We start from the raw sequence: 21,490 nt of genomic DNA, 5'->3' as shown, positions 1-21,490 counted from the left end.
CATCACTAAACGTGAATGAACTTGGCACATAATGCCTATGTGACTGACCCCGAGAAACACATGCTGTCAGAAATTCAGCCAAACAAGATACAAATCAAAATAAAGAACTCAGGAATGGAGAAGTCATGGCAAAAGGGCCCATAGTAGGCAACGAATCCATTCATATATAACACTAAGACAAAACAATTATGGTAATTATGGTTATAGAACAGAGTGTAAATGCTTATAATTTATAATATTATTAAATTAGTAACAATTTAAAAATGGAGTCAGGGAAGAAGAGATGGAAGAATTAAGAGATATTGCCTAAAATATTGCTAAATGTAATTCTAATCTAAATTTTTCATAATCTTTTTGTTAAACTTTAAGGGGCCTTTTAGTAAGTAATGTATCTCTCATGGTTAAAGGTTTTACACCATATTCTTTTTTATAAACTCAATAATTTTAATGAAAAACAGCATGTATAGCATGAGCTATATAACTTGATTTTTTGTTGTTGTTGTTGTTGTTGTTTTTTTTTTTTTTTTTTTTTTTGCGGTACGCGGGCCTCTCACTGTTGTGGCCTCTCCCGTTGCGGAGCACAGGCTCCGGACGCGCAGGCTCAGCGGCCATGGCTCACGGGCCCAGCCGCTCCGCGGCACATGGGATCTTCCCAGACCGGGGCACGAACCCGTGTCCCCTGCATCGGCAGGCGGACTCTCAACCACTGCGCCACCAGGGAAGCCCATAACTTGATTTTTCTATCCATCTACTTTTTCTTCCTTATATTAATATATATGTGAAAAGAATGCTCCCTGGGATGATGTTTATCTAATATAAATGACGATTAGCACTACTGGTACAATTTTTTTAAAACTTTATGTACCTTTACACATTGTTTGAACTCATAAAAAACATGAGTTAAAAATTTAAATTAAAAATCATCATTCTTAACAAGAAATGAAACATCTGGCATCAGCAAAAGATAATTCTGGAATTGAATTAATTCCAATCTTAAATAGGAATTTTCTTAAATATTTTCTCTTACAGTACAAGCTATTCTTAGGGAAACAAAATATTTCTGGCCAAAATGAAGAGAAAAGTGGGAGTATGAAATTCAAGGAAGAAGATTACTGGCTTCTTTTGTTTTTTAAAGAAGGACTGACAGAAGATCAATTTTCTTTTCTTTTTTTCCAGAACATAGAAAACTGGCCATGCCTCTTGGGCTTGCAGCACCTGACCCCCCCAGAAAGCAATTTTCAATATATTTATCATAACCACACTTACTTTATTGAGCTCTGACAAAAGAAATTTGTGTCTTACACTGAAATCAACAGCAAAATTATGGTATTTATATGATAACCTCTGGATTTATTTGAGATTGGCATTTCGAAAAGATATACTAAACTGTAAGATGGCATTACATTTTGTGTTAAAAGGATAATGTTACTAAGTGCTTATTTTTTACCAAATTGAAATGGATATAAAGGAGAAGCATAAGAAATCAGGTACAATGATACTTCATGTGTCTAGCATTGGGAAAAACCGTGTAGTTCGAATGAAATCTTTTCCCTTTATGTGACAAAACTTTAAATACAGAGGTGCTTCTCACACTGGGGCATGTATACCCCAAATATGTGCTTTAGGGTCCAATCCAGCGACATGCTACTAGCAGTCAACTTACTCAAACTCAACAGTATGAACTCAACCAAAAGAAAATAAGATAGAAAAATACATTCATGCGGGCAACTTTACCCAGCATTTCAGTGTGAATGTGTGCACCGGAGTGAGTGGTGGTCTCAGGTCTCCTGGCCATGTTGATTGTGATTTTACTGTACAAAGATAATATAATATTCATCTAATGAGGCCCTAAATGCGAGCCAATTATTTTATCCGGCATTCAAATGAAGGAAAAGTAAACACTTGCAACACTGGAGGGAAAAGTGCCTGTGCTGGACTCACTGAGAGTCGATACTAAGTTGTACTGTTGTATGAACAATTTCAGGTGTTTTTCATTGGAATTTTACCTCTACATAAGCAATTCCACTTTAGAAGACAAAGCCACAGGATATATATAATGCATCTTCATGGTTCATTAATTTTCCCTGAAATTCGGGGGGGGGGAATCCATTTTTACATTAAAACATAAAGAAGGGGACTTCAAGTGTTTCATATTTATGGCAAGTTATCTGGTCTTTACTCTCAAACCCCTGGAGAGGAAGTATACTCCTCACAGATATTAGGCAGACTTGAGAAAAGCTGGAAAAGCACTATGATACATAATAAAAATATAAGGTAGGAAGTTGAGTGCATGGAAAAAGGGATAGAAAAAATCTCTTGAAACCATGGGAGAAATCAATACCTAAATGGATGTGGTGAAGGCCTGTACACTTGCTTGGGGCAGAACACAAACTTGGCTTAGAGCTCCTTTATGACTAATGTAATGAGAGAAAACAATCCATGTGTAATTTCAGTGTACATGAAAAAAACAGAACCAAGGGGCTCATTTTTGTTTTGTGTTTTTTTTTTGGCCGCGCCACTGGGCCTGCGGATCTTAGTTCCCTGACCAGGGATCAGACCCACGCCCCCTGCATTGGAAGCGTGCAATCTTAACCCCTCGACTGCCAGGGTAGTCCAGGGGCTCGGTTTGAGCATGTACTTATACGTAAAATGGCTTTGACTACAGTAGTAGTTTCAAGTTTACTGGATGTCCTCTATACACTTTTCTGTTTGCTTTCACTGTTTCCTGTTTCAGATAGTTGGCTCTCAGAGTGTCTGCCACTAGCTTGCTCTTCCACTTAACTGAGGTTCTTACATGTAAAAAGTAACAATAAACTGGCTTTAAGAGATCCAGAGGCCTCTGAAGGAAATGAGCTCTGGAGGGTTTTATCAAATATCCAGAGGCTTTCTTTCATTTGTTTGTTTACTTTTGGGGTCTCCATTTTTTAACAAAGTTACTGGAAGTCTAATCTCTGAAAGAGAGCAAAATATAAACATTAAAAAAATGACACATTTCCAACCATTCTGAAGATAATATTATAAAAGGGTGACACATTTTGAAAAAGATGAAAACATAAAAATATTAGAAGCCATTCTCAAAGAGGACACAACAAGTCAATTATAAGTCATGGAACCTCACTCAAACCTCTGTATTATAGTTAGCATTCCAATAGCAAATTGCCACCTGATTAGTTTTACTGTTCATAGAGCTGTAGGTGTTTTAGATCAGACTGTTAAGTGCAGCCTCGAAATAGGGATAGTTCATATATATTTCACCAGCAAAACGACATCATAAGCTTTTCTTAAAAAAAGAAAAGATTTATTAGTACCTCTATTTTTACACTTACCAAGTTTTGTCTTAATATACTTATGAAAATTCTATTATGTAAAGCTTTTTCAAAAGGCTGAACCCAATCTGATTGTCACTTACTGGAAATAACAGAAGATTTAATGTCAAGTTTGAGAGTATAATCATTTCCTTACTACTTGAAAAAACCAACAATCACAGGATTTCACTTAAGCAAACCAAGAAATACACTTCTGCTAAACCATGTTTTTTCTCAGAGTTCTACCAAACCCTGTGAGTAGGGAAGGAAGATTGAAGACGAAGTTTAACTTTACTAGAAGGTTGTGAAAGAAGGCTTTCTTGGGAAAGATTCTTTATTTAAAAGAGCAAGTAACCATAAGGGTTATTTAAGTATGGTGATGTTTAGCTAAGAAAATCTTGGCTGTCAGAGTTGGAAAGGATCTAAGAGATCAAGTTCGACTCAGTTCTTGATAGATGAGGAAACTGAGGTGTGAAGAGGTAAAGAGACTTGCCAAGCTTACATGATAGTTGAATACAACAAATTAATATTAAACAAATTTATGTTTAAAATTTGGTGGTTATTCACAAAGAAGGTTAATTATTGGTCAATATGTAGCTATAAGAGAATTAAAGTATTAGCAACCAATACGACAAAAGGTTAACATTCGAAGCATATAAAGACACAATTGTTTTTGTCTTTTAAAAAATCAAGACCTTAATGGACAAATAAGCAAAGGGCATAGTAGATAATTCACATAATAAAAAACATAATAAACAAACATGGAAGTATATACAATTTCATAATTAGCAAAAAAAGTAAGAAACAAGAGTAACCTATGATTTTTTATGATTAACTTAGTGAATATTAAAAATAATCCTTTGCAATTCAATTTGGCTTTTTTTTTTTGGCCCTGCCCTGCCCTGCAGCATGTGGGATCTTAGTTCCCAGACCAGGGATCAAACCAGCACCCCCTGCAGTGGAAGCACAGTGTCCTAACCACTGGGCCACCAGTGAAGTCCCAATTTTGCAATATTTTTGTTAAAAGAATCTTCATACTCTTTGAATTAGTAACTACATGTGAAAATGTATGCAAAAGGCATAATCCAAAGACTAAAAAGTTCACATATCAACAGATATTGGTTGAAAAATTAATATTAAAAAATGGGGGCAATCTAAACATTTTCCACTGGGAGGCATGACAATACATCTAATTCAATGAGATATTTTGTAATTTAAAAATATCAGTGAATACAAGATAAACGTGAAACACCCTGTCATATCAGAAAGTAAGGACACTAAAAAGGTGACTGAGGTTCTATCATAAAGGACTCGGAAGACAATCTGAAGATGCTCCCACTGGCCAAAGATGGCCAATTTGAGCATTAAAAAGAAGAAATACAATGGACTGAATCACACCGGATATGTTAAAATTCATGAGTTCATGATGATAAAATAAGAAGCAAAGACCTTCACTGTCCCTTTGACACGCTCTGATTTGTGTTGTATGGAGGAAGGAGTGTGTGTGTGCGCGTGCACGTGTATATGAACATGCATGTGCGCGTCCATTAGTATCAGTGCCTGCCTGAGTCAGGAAAATGACATCTCTGGTTCTGTATGAGGACAACGGTGTATAAAGCAACATGAAATGCTAGCCCTCATTTTGTTTTAACTTACAGACTAATGTCAATTGTTCTCAGAACGGGATTTTTTCCTCAAAATTGAAATTTTTTCCTTTTGGGTTTAATGAAGTATTGCTAGTTGAAGCCAGTCTGACATGGTGACAGAGCTGTTAGACTGATGAGAAGTGTTGCTGCCTGATTTAAAGCCAAACCCTGAACCCTTTTAAAGAATAAAAAATATTGTATATGGGAAAAAACCCCACAAACTTTTACTGGTTTTCTTTAGAGGATTCTGGGAAACCAACACATTATTCTGAAAACTGGTAAAGGGAAAAAAATCAAGCTTGAAAAAAAAGAATATATATATCTTGTTATGTCACAAGAACCTAAGGAAAGCAGTTTGGGAAAGGGGGAAGGGAACTGGATAAGTGGAGAGCCAGGGTGGGACAGGGGCTCACTTTTCACTGTATACCCTTTAATGAATTACCTATTTGAAAAATAAACTCATTTAAGTATCACTATAGAGATTATGTAAAAAAATGGAAAATGGTTATATTAAAGGGAAAAACAGCAATCAAACGGTAGCCACTCTGATTTTAATAATGTAAAAACCGTATATGCACGTAGACCAGGCCTGGAAGGAAACACAGAAAAACAAAATTGCTGACTAGACTTGCAGAATTTAGGGCATTTTTTCCTTTACATTAAAATGAATTCCCTTGTTATATTTATAATGTTATTTGTCCAATAAATAATGTTAAGGTGGCATTTAAATGGGAAACATAGTGTTTTCACTCTGTTACCCATACTTGTAGGAAAGCCCAGATATTTGAAACTTGAGCCCAGAATCAAGGCACTAAGAACCATTTGCAGGCAACTTGACTCTTACTGTAAGCAAGAGATCTAAGAAGGATAAAAGAAAGGGTATACTGAGGGCTGTTCATACAGTAGATGTTAAAAGTACAATGACTCTGCCCAGCTCTATTTCCCATTCCTGCACTAATGCGGGGGTGGAGGCGGGGGTGGCATTCACTGAGTAGGAGGCCAGCAGAACATGGAAAGAGCCTGTTGACAGCGCATAAAAGACACACACTGAAAACGCTACTTGCAGGAGGAGTCAAGCTTGTCAAAGTACTGCAGAGGCTGGGAAAGTGAAGAGAAGAGAAAGAGCAATTATAACCTGAACCTAACAATTCCTCAGCTAAATTTAACTAGAGAGGTGGAATATATCTACAGCTTGAAAATGATAGGCAAATGAATGTTCAGGTACAAAAAGGCCCAACCTACACAGAACTTTAAAGGGTCATTGTAAAAAAAATTTCTATTTTCATATCAATCATCTGCTATTATTCTGAATATATTTCAACTGTGAATCCCTCAAATAAATAAATGGACTTAAGGAGGTATAAGGAAATCCTAGGCTCAGAGCAAAACCTTTTATTTCTTGTTATAAGTCAAAATTAGTAAGGATTTATTAATGTCAAGCTTTTCCAGAAACATTACTTTAAAAACTTTTAGCTATGAATAATGAAAATTAAACAGTCACTTCCATTTACCTTTTCAGGTTTGAAATGAAATTATTTATTCGAAGCCGTCCAAATTTTTATGTCAAGAGATATATCAGTTAATATACTTATTTACACTGAACTGTGTTCACAAATAATTCCTAAATATATTACTTAAACACCTAAAATACATTATCCTGAAAAACAAATACTTTATATGCATTAAAATATATATCTAAAAGGTAATGATAACTATTTCTGGGTAGTTAGATTAAATTGATTTTTACTTTCCTCTTTACGTCTTTCAGTATTAGCTGATTTTAAAAATAATGTGCATGTTTCACTTTTATATAGAAATAAGGTTATTTTAGAAATAAGGCCTTTTCACTTAAAAAAAAAAATCACCACAACATGATTTAATAGCCACCATATTACAAATTCTGTTAAGAATAAAAATGGGTAGAAGTTCAATCAAAACAATGTATAATTGTTTCCACACACAACTGATTTACAATTATTTTAGCAAAAAAAAAAATCACACGTAATCAAAAATCTAAGTTGCAAACAGCTTTTGGAAGAGTTTATTTATTCAGATACCCCCTATTCTAATAAAGACTTTGCTGGGAGGAGTTGATCATATATAAAGTCATTACTGAGATGTATGATCACATATATTACTTAGGGGTACTGAGATTTATGACCATACATATTGTCTAGAAGTAAACCAATCTATGTTTTTGCTTTTCAAATCCAACTTTAAAAATATAAGGCAGATTAATTATTCACATCAAGTACTCTAATATCACTATATTCTGTTGCCAAGTGGATGGACTCATGCATTGCTCTACTGGCTCAAGACTTGAGCAACCATTCAAATCCTTTGTGGCAACCACTACTGGTTGATTATTCAGTGTGCATTTTCCTCTCTTCCTTACTAACAGAGTACTGCTCTTATATGGAATAGCAGTGTACCCTGCTAAAACACTAGCTTCTTTGGAATCCCCTGCAGTTGGAAGAAGCCATGTGGCACAGTTCTGACCAATGAAAAATAAACAGTTTCTGGAAAGCCTTGCTGTGCAGCCACTTTCTGCCTGTAATATGACATGACACCACATAACTCATCACAGCCACATTATAACTACAGGACCACACGCACCAAGACAAAAGTGACACACTTCCGTGAACGGTAGAGCAGAAAGACAGATTTCTTGTTATACGTGAAAAAGAAACTCCTATTTGGCTAACGCACAGTAGTCAGAATTCTGGCACGTATAGCCAAATGCAATCCTACTTATATACTCTTTCTTTTGCAGTTGAGAAAATGGACCAAAAATCTGAAGGGAATTTGAGTAGACTTAAGAAGTCAAAGTATATCAGAGTGCAGGACAAGGTAACACTTTTAAAAAGAAGCTATTCCAATTACACTTTCCAGTCATGAAGACTAATGGCATCTGTAAGAAAGATGGTGAAAGTTTGGTGTAATATTTTCTTCTGGTTAACAATTTCCTAAATCATCTATAAACCAGATTTCATATCTCAAAACAAAATCACAAATATTTTATGTCCAAAAACAAAAGCAAAAAATCTGCTCTCTTTTGCAATTATGACATGTGGTATTCATGAGCATCTTTTAAAAACATTTTCCTGGAGCCAAGAATGTGGCTTGCCAGGTCAAGATCTACCAGATATAACTGCAGTATTTACTGCAACGTTTAACTATCATAAATAGTTCATTGCCCTTAAATGAATCATTTTTCTTTAAGTGTTGGAAATGTGATTACCCTATTCCCCCTGCACAGATTATTTTAAGGAAAAAGTCTACCCATAAGCACCATACTCTAAGCAAATCACCCACAGATCTAAGAGGAAAATGTTATATGAAAGGAGATAAACTCTAGAGAGCTAGAAAATAGTATTTTACTTGATTCTTCACAGTAAACAAAGTACTATGAAGAATCACTTTGTTTTGAACTCCAAAGAAGTTTAATAAATATTTATGGGCTGAATGTGTGAATGAACCCTAAGAATAATCAACACAGATCCCATATCCCAGAGCAGGTTCCTGTAAAGTTTAGGAGAAACCCCTTTTGAGGTTAGAGTTTCAGAGTGGAGAGGGATACCATTTCCTCATGGTGTGTCATTATGAAGCTAAATCTCTCACAGGCTATTCTACTACAGGTGGAATCTACACCGAGTGTCACCAGCTTATTTTGCTCCTACCATGTATCCCTGAAGTACCTGCCAAGATGACCAGAAACTCTGTATTAGGTGCTATCTGTTAGACCATGATTTACTTTAAACTATATAGAAGTAAAGGGAGAAACAATTAGGCTATGCTGTTGCTCAACCTACAACAATAATACAAAAATCTACTATTAATTGAGAGTACTCTATGCATCAACCATGGTTCTACATCCTTTACTTATATTAACTAATTTACTTCTCACAACTCCTATGAGATAGGTGCTATTATTTTTCTCTTTCTTTTTTTTTTTTTTTGGCCGCCGTGTACAGCATGCAGGATCTTAGCTCCCCGATCAGGGATTGAACCAGGCCCTCAGCAGTGAAAGCGTGGAGTCTTAACCACTGGACCACCAGAAAAGTCCCTATTTTTCTCATTGTATAGATGAAGGGAACTGGGGTCCAGAGAAGGTAAGTAACTTGCGCTAAATCACACACTGAGTAAGTGGTAGAAGCAGAACCAAACCCAGGCAGTCTGGCTTCGGAGTCCATGCTCTTAACCACTAAGCTATACTACCTCCAACTATAGGAAGGAGAAAATCAAGCAAAACAAGCCCGTGGATGGTTTTAAAATATGCCCACAAATTCTTTGATACTCCTCCCTTTAAGAGGTAGCCTACTTTTCCTCCCCTTGAGTGTGGGATGGACTTAGTGCCTTGCTTTGAACAAAAAGAAAAAGGTAGGAGTAATAGTGTGTGATGTTAGGGACTAGATCATAAAAAGCACTGTGGCTTCCTCTTTGCCCTCTCTCTTAGATCATCCACTCTGGGGGACACTAGCTGCCGTTTCATAAGGGACTTTCCAGCAGCCCTATGTGGAGAGGACCAAGTGGTGAGGAACTGAGGTCCCCTGCCAATAGCCATGAGAGTGAGTTATCTCAGAAGCACATCCTTCTGCTCCAGTCCAGTCTTCAGCTGACTGCCGTCCTGGCTGGCATCTGACTACAACCACGAGAGGCTGAGCTAGGACCTCCCGGCTAAGCTGCTTCTGAATTGCAGACGCACAGAGACTATGAGAGAGGAAATGTTTGTGATTTTAAGTCACTCAGTTTGGGGGTAATTTTAATGTATCAATAAACACAGAACCTTTCATCAGAACCATATTTTCAATATAAAATTATATTTTAATACATTTTGTGTAAAATATATAAAAACTTGTATAATTAATATGTGTAATTACATAATTACACAAATTGTATAATTACATAACTATCTGTAATTATATATAACTATATGTATAAGCACATATAATGTACATGTTATAGATATAAAATATATACCCACATATATGTAACTACATGTAATATGTAATTATATAATTATATGTAAGTATAAATTAAGTAAAAAATGATTTTGAGTGTCTGCTCATTCCGTGGAAGCAGTAACCATTTTAATCACTGCAGAAGGGTAGAACAACATATCCCCAATGTCCCTTCAAAAGCTACTCTATTTACTTAATAAAAAATTAAACAACATATATTAAACATATATACATGTAAAAAGATTATTCCTGCCTTATATCGTCACATACTCTTTACTTTTCCTCTTTTCTTATAAGTCAATAAAGAAATAATACATTCCAGCTCCAAAAATCTATCATAAGAACAAACTGTCTATTTGATTCCTAACAGTCTATTTAAGGTGCTAATTTGCCATTATTTATAGACTTGATTCCTTTCTGAGAAGCTGTCATTAACAGAATAACTTAGGAGTTCAAAACATTCTTTATTCAACTCAACTGCCTCCTGGAATTGTTAGTCATACATCTCAAGGTTACAACTATGAAGGCTATGAAAAAGAGCCACCATTACATACACCAAGATTAGCTGACGCTCACTGATTGATATTCCGTTAAAGCCCTCATTCCTAATCATTTAGGTCTCTTTTATCAGATTGGAGTCTTTCTGAAGGTGTTTCCTGCACCAATGTTTTAACTGTCTGTGGCTTTCAAAGCACTCCAGAGCTGTCATTTGGAAACCCATGTATGCCCAGAAGACAAGGGAAAGAGAGAAAACAGTGAGCTGGCTTCTAGTCTAGAAGTATTTGATACTTTGTCCACACCATTCTCCCTGCTTCAGGCTTTAGAAATGGTACTCTGGCCTCAAGCTGTCTCATCCTAACTCAAATTCTCTAAAGGAAGAAGAGTAGAGGCATGACCATACCTGGGCAATGAGGGCTGAGGAGAGTCTGAGAACAGGAAATGCAGGGGGAACAGATTAGGACGAAAGTGGAAAAAGAAATGGAGAAAATGAGCAAAACTGAAGAGGCAGGAAAAATAGAGGGGAGGAAGAAAAGGCAAGGAGGAAAAGAAGGAGGAGTAGAGAGATTTCAGAGGAAGACATGAGAGCACAGAGAGAATAAAAACATGGAAAGGCAAAGAAACAATGTTCCTTCAAGGAAAAGAGAGCAAGTGTGAGAGAGAGGAGGGTGTGGGGGGGATAAATGGTGAAAAAGGCAAAGAAGCGGGGGAGTCATAGCTTACCTCTAGGTCTCTCATTAGGCAACTAGTAGAAACTGGGAATGCCACTAACAGATCCAGAGAATAAGAGAAAAAGCAGGTCTGAGATAAAATGATGACTTAAACTTTATACATCTTGAGTTTGTGGTGTGCATAAAGGAGCCAAGTGGCAATGTTCATCTGGGCAGCTGAGTTGGAAACTCAGAAGGCTGGTGTGGCCCAGAAGAGAATATGTGGGAGCCAATGAAGCTATGGGGAAGGTGTGGTGAGGTCAAAGAGGGAAACTGCACAGGGAAGAAGAAGAAGGCTAAGGACCAAAGCCCAAGTACACCAATATTTGAGGGACACAGAGAGAAAGAAGAGCCCGTGAAAGAATCTAAGGACAGGTGCAGGTGACCTAAGCCATAGGAAGAGAGCTAGGAGAGGGAATGGGCAGGTGGAAGAGTGAACTGAGAAGCAGCAAGGGAAGTGCTGTCCTTACGGAGAATGAGGTTTCCATTAAGGTAAGAAAGTTGAGGAATTATTCTGTGAAGACAGAGGTGAATTTGCTTCCAGTGGAAAAGGGTTCCAAAAAGCATTGTCATCTCTCCTTCTGTGCTCCCATACCCCTTTGAACTTATCCTTTGGGCAAAACTTTTGTCACACTCTGCTTCATGCTTGTGTCCTTGGCTTGAGAACAGGATGGGGTCTGCTGATATTTGTATTCTCGGTGCTTAGTCAGTACAGTGCTTGTCACCTGGCACAAACTCAATAAATGCTTGGAGGTTTTCTGAAGGGCAATGGGAAGTATGCGTTAGTAAAAGTCTTAAAATACGATATGACCTTTGACACATTTCTATAAATTTATCTATAGAGACTAGTCACAACTGTGTATAGATTTAGCTACAGATACAGTTATTTGCAAACTTTATTCAACAAATACAGCATTGATTAAAAATCACAATGTCTACATAATGAATACTATACAAGCTCCAAAAATTTTTATTGACCATCAATAACAAATAAACCTATACAAAACCTAAACCCTCAGCACAACTAAAAGATATAGACAACTACAGACTCAAATCACATGTAAGTAGAACTATAAACACCAAATTCCAGCAGAGCCATGTCTTGAGCCTCTACTGCAAATCTTTATGGAAAGTGAGAGTCTGGAAAAATGGCATGTTAGCAAGAAGAGAGGAACAGAGGGCTGAAATTTGAGGTAAAAATTCCCCCAGGAAGAGGCAGTCCACCCTAGGTACAAAAGCACTGAGAAAAACACTTTGTTGATTAGACTAACGACAGAGAAGGGAATTACTTAAGTCTGTGGGACCCAAGTGGCAATCTCAAAAAGGCATCACTTCTAGGGCAGAAATGGGTAAAAGGGAACGGAGAGATGTCTTTTAGTGAATGGATGGTGAAGGAGGAAAGAGACAGGAGGAAATCTGCACTCCTGTAACACAAATGAGAGCTCAAAACAATTGACAGGCGTACAAATCCTATTCCTACTGATCTCCTCAAACAAAAGGCATCCTTTGAAGAGACTGCACTTCATATGTTTAGAGATAAAAGTGTCCTCAAGCTAGTAATCTTATAAATCAAACCAAACTTCCAACACTAGCCACACAATGAATACATAAAAGCAACTTACAATCGTACAAAACTACTATCAGAAGAAAACAAAAAAAGAGGATCAAACATTTTAGCTAATGAAAATGCACTCAAAAAAAAATCACAAAGGAAACTTTAACACAACACTCCAAACTGAATATTATTAAATAAGCATTTGAGTATATGAAAAATTATTTTTAATCAGAAGTTCAAAAACTAAGAACAGAAATGGACCAAACCAGGCAGAAATGAAACAAAAGCTGAACTCAGGACAGAAATAGAAGAGAAAGACAAAATGATATCTGACCTAAGGACTACTTAAATTTCAGGTGATCAAAAGAGAATACATTCTCTTTTGTTAAATGAATACATTCTCTTTTGTTAAATGAAAATTTAACAAAGGGCACTGAAGAAAGGAAGCAAAACAGCGAAGAGAATAAAAATGAAATTAAAGTAAAAGGGATCAGAGAGAAAATGGCCGAAAAAGAAGGGAGGCAAACAAGATCTAACATACAGATATTTGGAGCCCCTGAAAAAAAAAAAGTAATGAAACAGAACTAAAATTTAAAACTATAATCCAATAAAACTTTCCAGAAATAAAAGAAGGCCTGAATTACATATCAAAAGAGGCTACTAGGTACCTGGGAAATTGCCCTGCAACAGTCAACTCTAAGGCATATCCTAGTAAAACTATTAGACTTTAAATATAAAGAAAACAATCCTCAGTGATATCAGCAGGTTGGCAGAATAGGATTTTTCAGCATGAAACATCAATGTGAAAAACTATCCTCACAGAAACATCAATTTGAAAAACTATCCACACATTAAAGTACTTTCACAATAGCTAAGGATTCCAGGTGAGAGATTACAGCACCTGGGTGAAGCACAGAAATAAGAAAAGACTCACTGAAGACCAGAATAGGAAGGATGACCTGCATCACCCTTCACCATCAAGCCTGGGTAGCATAGTACAGAGGGAAATACCCTCCGATGGGGGAAGGAGAGTGAAGTAAACACCCAATTTCACCACAAACTCCAGCACTAAACCTATCCCTGCAGCCCCTGGCTCCAGTCCAGCCCTCGGGGCCCCAGGCTCCAAGCTGGCCCTAGTGCCAGGCAAACCTCCATGGCCACCAGCTCCAGACTGGCTTGCATGGACCTAGGACCCAGGTCTATGATCACAGACCCAGGCTCACTCCAGTGGCAGACTGGCCCCTATGGACCCAGGATTCAGACACACCCCAGCGGACTCAGGCGCCAGGCCCACTAATCTGCTGACCCAGGCACAAAGCCAGCTCGCCTGAGGACTCCAGCAGCAAGCTGACCCACAGACCTCATCAGATAGCCTGCCCAGAATTTCTGGCCAGGTCGACTGGTGAAAAGCTTTCCAAGCTGAAGCCAGTTTATAAAAACAGACGGCAATGCAAGGCTAAGGGCATGAGTAAACAGGGAAACATGACACCATCAAAGGAACAATAAAGTACTTGTAACTGATACTAAAGAAATGGAGATCTACAAACTGCCTGACAAAGAATTCAAAATAATCACAGAAGAAGTTCAGTGAGCTACAAGAAATGCAATTAGATAACAAAATGAAACAAGAAAAACAACACATGAACAAAATGAGAAGTTCAACAGAGAAACAGACATCATAAAAAAGAACTAAATAGAAATTCTGAAGCTGAAGAACACAATGACTGAACTGAAAAATTCCACAGAGAACTTCAAGATCAGACTTGATCAAGCAGAAGAAAGAATCACTGAGCTTGAAGACAGGTCATTTGAAATTTGTCAGTGGAACGAAAAGAGAAAAGAATGAAGAAGTGTGATGAAAGCCAATGGGAAACCATAAACTAACCAATACATACATTATGGGAGTCCCAGAGGAGAAATGGGCAGGAAGAGAAAGAAATTATGGCATTATTTATTTAAGGAAATGATGATAGAAAACTTCCCTAATCTGGAGAAGCAAACAACATCCAGATCCATGAAACCCAAAGAACCCCAAAGAAATTATATATACAGAGATCTTCACTGAGATACAATATAATCAAATTATCAAAAGTCAAAGACAAAGAGAATTCTGAAAGCAGCAAGAGAAAAGCAACTCATCACAGTCAAGGGAATCCCTACAAGACTAACAGCAGATTTCTGTTAGGCCAAGAGACGATGATATATTCAAAGTGCTGAAAGAAAAACAACCCCTGCCAACCAAGAATACTATATCTAGAAAGAGTTTACCCTTCAGAAATGAAGGAGAAATAAAGACTTTCCCAGACAAACGAAAGCTGTGGGAGTTCAATATACTAGACATGCCTTAGAAGAAATGCTAAAAAGAGTTCTTCAAGTTGAAATGAAAGAACACTAACAACACGAAAACACATGAAAGTAAAAATCTTACTGTAAAGGTAAGAATATTGTCAAATTCAGAATATTCTAATACTGGAATGGTGGTATGTAAATCACTTTTAACTCTGATATGTAACTTAAAAGACAAAAGTATTAAAAATAACTATGGGGCTTCCCTGGTGGCGCAGTGGTTGGGAGTCTGCCTGCCAATGCAGGGGACACGGGTTCAAGCCCTGGTCTGGGAGGATCCCGCATGCCGCGGAGCAACTAGGCCCGTGAGCCACAACTACTGAGCCTGCGCGTCTGGAGCCTGTGCTCCGCAACAAGAAAGGCCGCGATAGTGAGAGGCCCGCGCACAGCGATGAAGAGTGGTCCCCACTTGCCACAACTAGAGAAAGCCCTCGCACAGAAACGAAGACCCAACACAGCCATAAATAAATAAAATTTAAAAAAACTTGCTGTAGGTATTTGTAAATACCCTTCATCAGGTGAAGAATATTCTCTAAAAAAAAAAAAAAAAAAAAAAAAAAAAAAAAAAAAAATAACTATGGCTACAATAATGTGTTAAAGGATACCCAACACATAAAAGATGTAAATTGTGATACCAATAACAAAAAAACATGGGTGAAGTAAAAGTTAGAGTGTAGTTTTTGTATGTGGTCAATGTTAAGTGGTTATCAGCTTAAAAGAGACTATTTTACTATAAGATGTTTGATGTAAGTCTTATGGTAACAACAAAGATAAAAACTATAGTAAATACACAAAAGATAAAGAAATCAAAGATACCACTATAAAAAAAAATCAAATCACGAAGACAGGGAGAGAGGAAGAAAGGAACAACAGAACTACAAAATGGTCAGAAGGCAATAAACAAAACGGCAATAGAAATAGCACCAATAATTACTTTAAATGTAAATGGATTAAATTCTCCAATCAAAAGACAGAGAGTGGGCTTCCCTGGTGGCGCAGTGGTTGAGAGTCCGCCTGCTGATGCAGGAGACATGGGTTCGTGCCCTGGTCCAGGAAGATCCCACATGCCGCGGAGCAGCTAGGCCCGTGAGCCATGGCCGCTGGGCCTGCGCATCCAGAGCCTGTGCTCTGCAACGGGAGAGGCCACAACAGTGAGAGGCCCGCATACCGCAAAAAAAAAAAAAAAAAAAAAGACAGAGAGTTACTGAACAGCTTAAAAAACAAGATCCAACAATATGCTGCCTACGAGAGAAACACTTTAGCTTCAAGGACACATAGGCTGAAAGTGCAGTGATGGAAAAAGATAGTCCAAGCAAATGGTAACCAAAAGAGATCAGGGGTGGCTAAAGTACATCACACAAAATAGACCTTAAGTAAAAAGCTGTCACAAGAGACAAAGAAGATCATTACATAATGGTAAAGGAGTCAAATCAAAAAGGATATATTAATTTTGATTATATACACACCCAACATTGGAGCACCTAAACATATAAAGCTGATAACAAAATTGAGGAAAGAAATAGCCAGCGGTACAAAATTAGCAGGGCACTTCAATACCCCACTTCCAACAATGGACAGATCATCCAAGACAGATCATCAATATGGAAACAGCAGACTTGAACAACACTACAGATCCAAAGGACCTAACAGACACACAGAGAACTTTCCATCCAACAGCAGCAGAATACACATTCTTTTTCAAATGCACGTGGAACATTCTCTAGGATAGATCACATGTTAGGCCACAAGACAAGTCTTAACAAATTTAAGAAGACTAAAATCATATCAAGTATCTTTTCTAACCACAACAGTATCAAGCTAAAAACCAGTAACAGGAATAAAATTGGAAAATTAGATTCAAAAGGGAAATAAAAAAATATCTTGAGACAAATGAAAATGAAAACACAACATACCAAAACTTATGGGATGCAGCAAAAGTAGTTCTAAGAGGGAAGTTTCAGCAACAATGCTTACATTAAGAAAGATCTCAGCTTCCCTGGTGGTGCAGTGGTTAAGAATCTGCCTGCCAATGCAGGGGCACAGGTTCGAACCCTGGTCTGGGAAGATCCCACATGCCGCGGAGCAACTAAGCCTGTGTGCCACAACTACTGAGCCTGCACTCTACAGCCTGCAAGCCACAACTACTGAGCCTGTGTGCCACAACTACTGAAGCTCATGCTCCACAACGAGAAGCCACCGCAATAAGAAGTCTTCTCACTGCAACAAAGAGTAGCCCCCGCTCGCCGCAACTAGAGAAAGCCTGTGTGCAGCAACAAAGACCCAATGCAGCCAAAAATAAATAATAAGTAAATAAGTAAATCAAAAAAAAAAAGATCTAAAACAACCTAATTTTATACCTCAAGGAACTGGGAAAAGAAGAACAAACTAAGCCCAAAGTTAGCAGAAGGAAGGAAATAATAAAGATCAAAGCAGAAATAAACAGAGACTAGAAAAACAATAGAAAAGATGAATGAAACTAAGAGCTGGGTTTTTTTTAAAAGATAAAATTGACAAATATTTAGCTAGACTAAGAAAAAAAGAAAGAAGACTTAAATAAATAAAATTATAAATGAAAAAAGAGGCATTATAATGATATCACAGAAAAACAAAGGATCATAAGAGACTACTAAAAACATTTATATGCCAACTAGATATCCTAGAAGAAATGGATAAATTCCTAGAAATACAACCTATCAAGACTTAATCAAGAAGAAAGAGAAAATCTGAGCAGACCAATAATGAGTAAAGAGAGTGAATCAATAATCAGAAACTTCCCAATGAGAAAAGCCCAAGACCTGATGGCTTTACCAGTGAATTCTACCAAACATTTAAGGAAGAATTAATATGAATCTTTCTCAGATTCCTCCAAAAAACAGAAGAGAATACTTCTAAACTCAGAAAATAAAATAACAGGCCAATACCTCTGATGAACACAGATGAAAAAATCATCAATAAATACTAGCAAACCAAATTCAGCAGCACATTAAAAGGATCATACATCATGATCAAGTGGGATTCATCCCTGGAATGCAAGAATGGTTCAACATATGCAAATCAATAAATGTGATACACCACATTAACAAAATGAAAGATAAAAGTCATATGGTCATCTCAATAGATGCAAAACAGCATTTGACAAAATTCTAAACCTTCTCAAAAACTCTCAACAAATTAGGTATAGAAGGAATGTATCTTAACATAATAAAGGTCATATATGACAAATTAACATCATAGTCCATGGTAAAAAGCTGAAGGCTTTTCCTCTAAGGAACAAGACAAAAATGCCAACTTTCACCACTTCTATTTAACATAGTACTGGAAATCCTAGCCAGATCAATTATGAAAGAAAAAGAAATAAAAGGCATCCAAATCAGAAAGGAAGAAGGAAAATTGTTTTTGTTTGCCAATGACATGATCTTATATATAGAAAACTCTAAACTTCACCCCCCCTCCCAAAAAAAACAACTATTCAGTAAAGTTGCAGGACAGGAAATCAACAGAGAAAAATCAGTTGTGTTTCTACACATTAACAATGAACTATCCAAAAAAGAAATTAAAGTCAATTCCATTTACAATATCATCAAAAAATATATAAATATTTCAGAATAAATTTAACCAAGGGGATAAAAGATCTGTACACTAAAAATTATAAAACACTGATAAAAGAAATTGAAGACACAAATAAATGGAAAGATATCCTGTGTTCATGGATTGGAAGAATTAATATTGTTAAAATGTCCATACTACCCAAAGTGAACTATAGATTCAATGCAGCTCCTTTCAGTATTCCAATGGTGTTTTTTACAGAAATAGAAAAAAAAAATCCTAAAATTCACAAACACAAAGGACCCTGAAAAGCCAAAGTAATCTTGAGCCAAAAAAACCCCCCAAACAAACAAAATACAATGCTAGAGGCAGTATACTACCTGATTTCAAAATATACCATAAAGCTTCAGTAATCAAAACAACATGGTACTGGCATAAAAACAAACATATAAACCGGTGGAACAGAATAGAGAACCCAGAAATAAATCCACACATTTATGGTCAAAAGATCTTTGAAAAAGTTGCCAACAACACATAATGGGGAAAGGATAGTCTCTGCAATGATGGTGCTGGGAAAACTGTATATTCACATGTTGAAGAATGAAACTGGACCCTTATTTCATGCCATGTAAAAAAAATCAACTCAAGGTGGATTAAAGACTTAAAATACAAAATCTGAAACTGCAAAGCTACTAGAAGAAAACATAGGGAAAAAGCTTCTTGACATTGGTCTGGGCAAATTTTTTTGGATATAACCCTCAATGAACAGGCAACAAAATAAAAAACTGACAAATGGGATTGCATCAAACTAAAAAGTTTCTGTTCAGCAAAAGAAACAATCAACAGAATGAAAAGACAACCTACCTAGATATCTGCAAATAATATATTTGATAAGGAGTTAATATCCAAAATATTGATATATGAGGAACTCAACTCAATAGCAAGAAAACAAATACCAAAACAGAAAATGGACAAAGGACCTGAAAGGGCACTTCTCAAAGGAAAACATACAAAATGACCAATAGGTATATGAAGAAAGCTCATCACTAATCATCAGGGAAATGCGAATCAAAAACCACAATGAGATACCACCTCACACCCATCAGAATAACTATTACAAAAAGCCAAAAGATACCAAGCGTTGGCAAAGATGTGGAGAAAAGGGAACTCATACACTGTTGGTAGGAATATAAATTGGTATAGCCATTAGAGAAGATAGTATGGAGGTTCCTCAAAAAATTTAAAATAGAATTACCATATGTTCTAGTAATGCCACTTCTGGGTATACATCCAAAGGAAATGAAGTCAGTATCTTGAAGAGGTGTCTTTACTCCCTTGTTCATTGCAGTATCATTCACAACAGCTAAGATACTTAATCAACCTAAGTGTTTACTGATGGATAAATGGATAAAGAGAACATGATACACACACATATATTATCCAGCCTTAAAAAAGAAGGCTGTCATTGCAACAATGTGGGTATACCTGAAGGACATTATGCTAAGTGAAATAAGCTAGGCAAGAAAGAGAAATACTCCATGATCTCACTCATAGGTGGAATCTAAAAGAACTCACACTCATAGAAGCAAAGAACAGAATAGTGGCTGCTTAGAGCTGTGGGATGGGGAAAAAGGGGAGATGTTGGTCAAAGAATACAAAGATTCAGTTGTGCAGGATGAATAAGTTCTGGAGAACTAATGTACAGTATGGTGACTGTAATTAATAATATTATATTGTATACATGAAATTTGCTAAGAGAATAATCTTAAATGTCCTCACTACAAAAAAAAAAGATAACTGTGAGGTAATAGATATGTTAATTAGCTTGAGTGTGGCAATCATTTAACAATGTATATTTATACTGAAGCATCACCCTGTGTATTGTAAATATATATAATTTTTATATCTCAATAAAGGTGGAAAAACAGAAAAATTTTTATGATTTTCAGGTAAAAAGAAAAAATATCTTTTTTTTCCTTTTGGCTGCGTTGCATCTTCATTGCTGCGCATGGGCTTTCTCTATTTGTGGCGAGCGGGGGCTACTCTTGGTTGCGGTGCATAGGTTTCTCATTGTGGTGGCTTCTCTTGTTGCAGCGCACGGGCTCTAGGCACACGGGCTACAGTAGTTGCAGCACGCGGGCTCAGTAGTTGCAGCACGCAGGCTCTAGAGCACAGGCTCAGCAGTTGTGGTGCACGGGCTTAGCTGCCCTGCGGCATGTGGGATCTTCCCAGACCAGGGATCGAACCCATGTCCCCTGCATTGGCAGGCAGATTCTTAACCACTGCGCCACCAGGAAAGTCCCCAAAAGACAAAATATCTTAAAAGGGCAAGATATTAGGTTGGTATCAGACCTCCCAGGAGAAACACACAAGCAAGGCCGAGTAAAGAACATAATGAATGTCAAACTGGAAGTTCTGGCTAATGCAGTAAGACAAGAAAAAGAAATAAAGTATACAAATTGGAAAGGAAGAAACAGAACTATCTTTATTCATAGATGGCATGATTATCTATACAGATCTACCCAAAGAATCTACCAAAAAACCTCCTGGAACTAATAAGCAAGTAGAGCAAGGTTGCAGGATACAAGGCCACTACATAAAAAGCCAATTGCTGTCTTATATGCCAGCAATGAACAACCAGAATTTGAAAAAAAAAAAAAATTTGTAATAACATCAAAAAAAGGAAATACTTAGGTACAAATCTAACAAAATAGGTACAGGATTTTTACGTGGAAAACATCAAAACAATGATGAAAGAAATCAAGTAAGATCTAAATATGTGGAGAGCTAGTCCATGTCTGTGGACTAAAAGACTCAATATTGTTAAGAGGTCAATTCTTCCCAACATGATTTATAGATTCAACACAATATCAGTCAAAAATCCTAGGAAGCTACTTTGTAGATATAAACAAACTGATCCTAA

The 21,490-nt window shown here is 36.9% G+C and overlaps 1 protein-coding gene across 2 annotated transcripts in view; it reads right to left on the bottom strand.

The window, feature by feature from the left end:
* HACD2 (3-hydroxyacyl-CoA dehydratase 2) overlaps positions 1–21,490 on the bottom strand; it is a 92,237-nt gene that overhangs the window by 38,508 nt on the left and 32,239 nt on the right. The window lies entirely within an intron of this gene.

The sequence above is a fragment of the Grampus griseus genome (genome assembly GCF_964374135.1).
Source record: "Grampus griseus genome assembly, chromosome: 5".
Classification (NCBI taxonomy): domain Eukaryota; kingdom Metazoa; phylum Chordata; class Mammalia; order Artiodactyla; family Delphinidae; genus Grampus; species Grampus griseus.
Note: the sequence above shows the minus strand (reverse complement) of the source record. Positions and strands in the feature narration are given on the sequence as shown.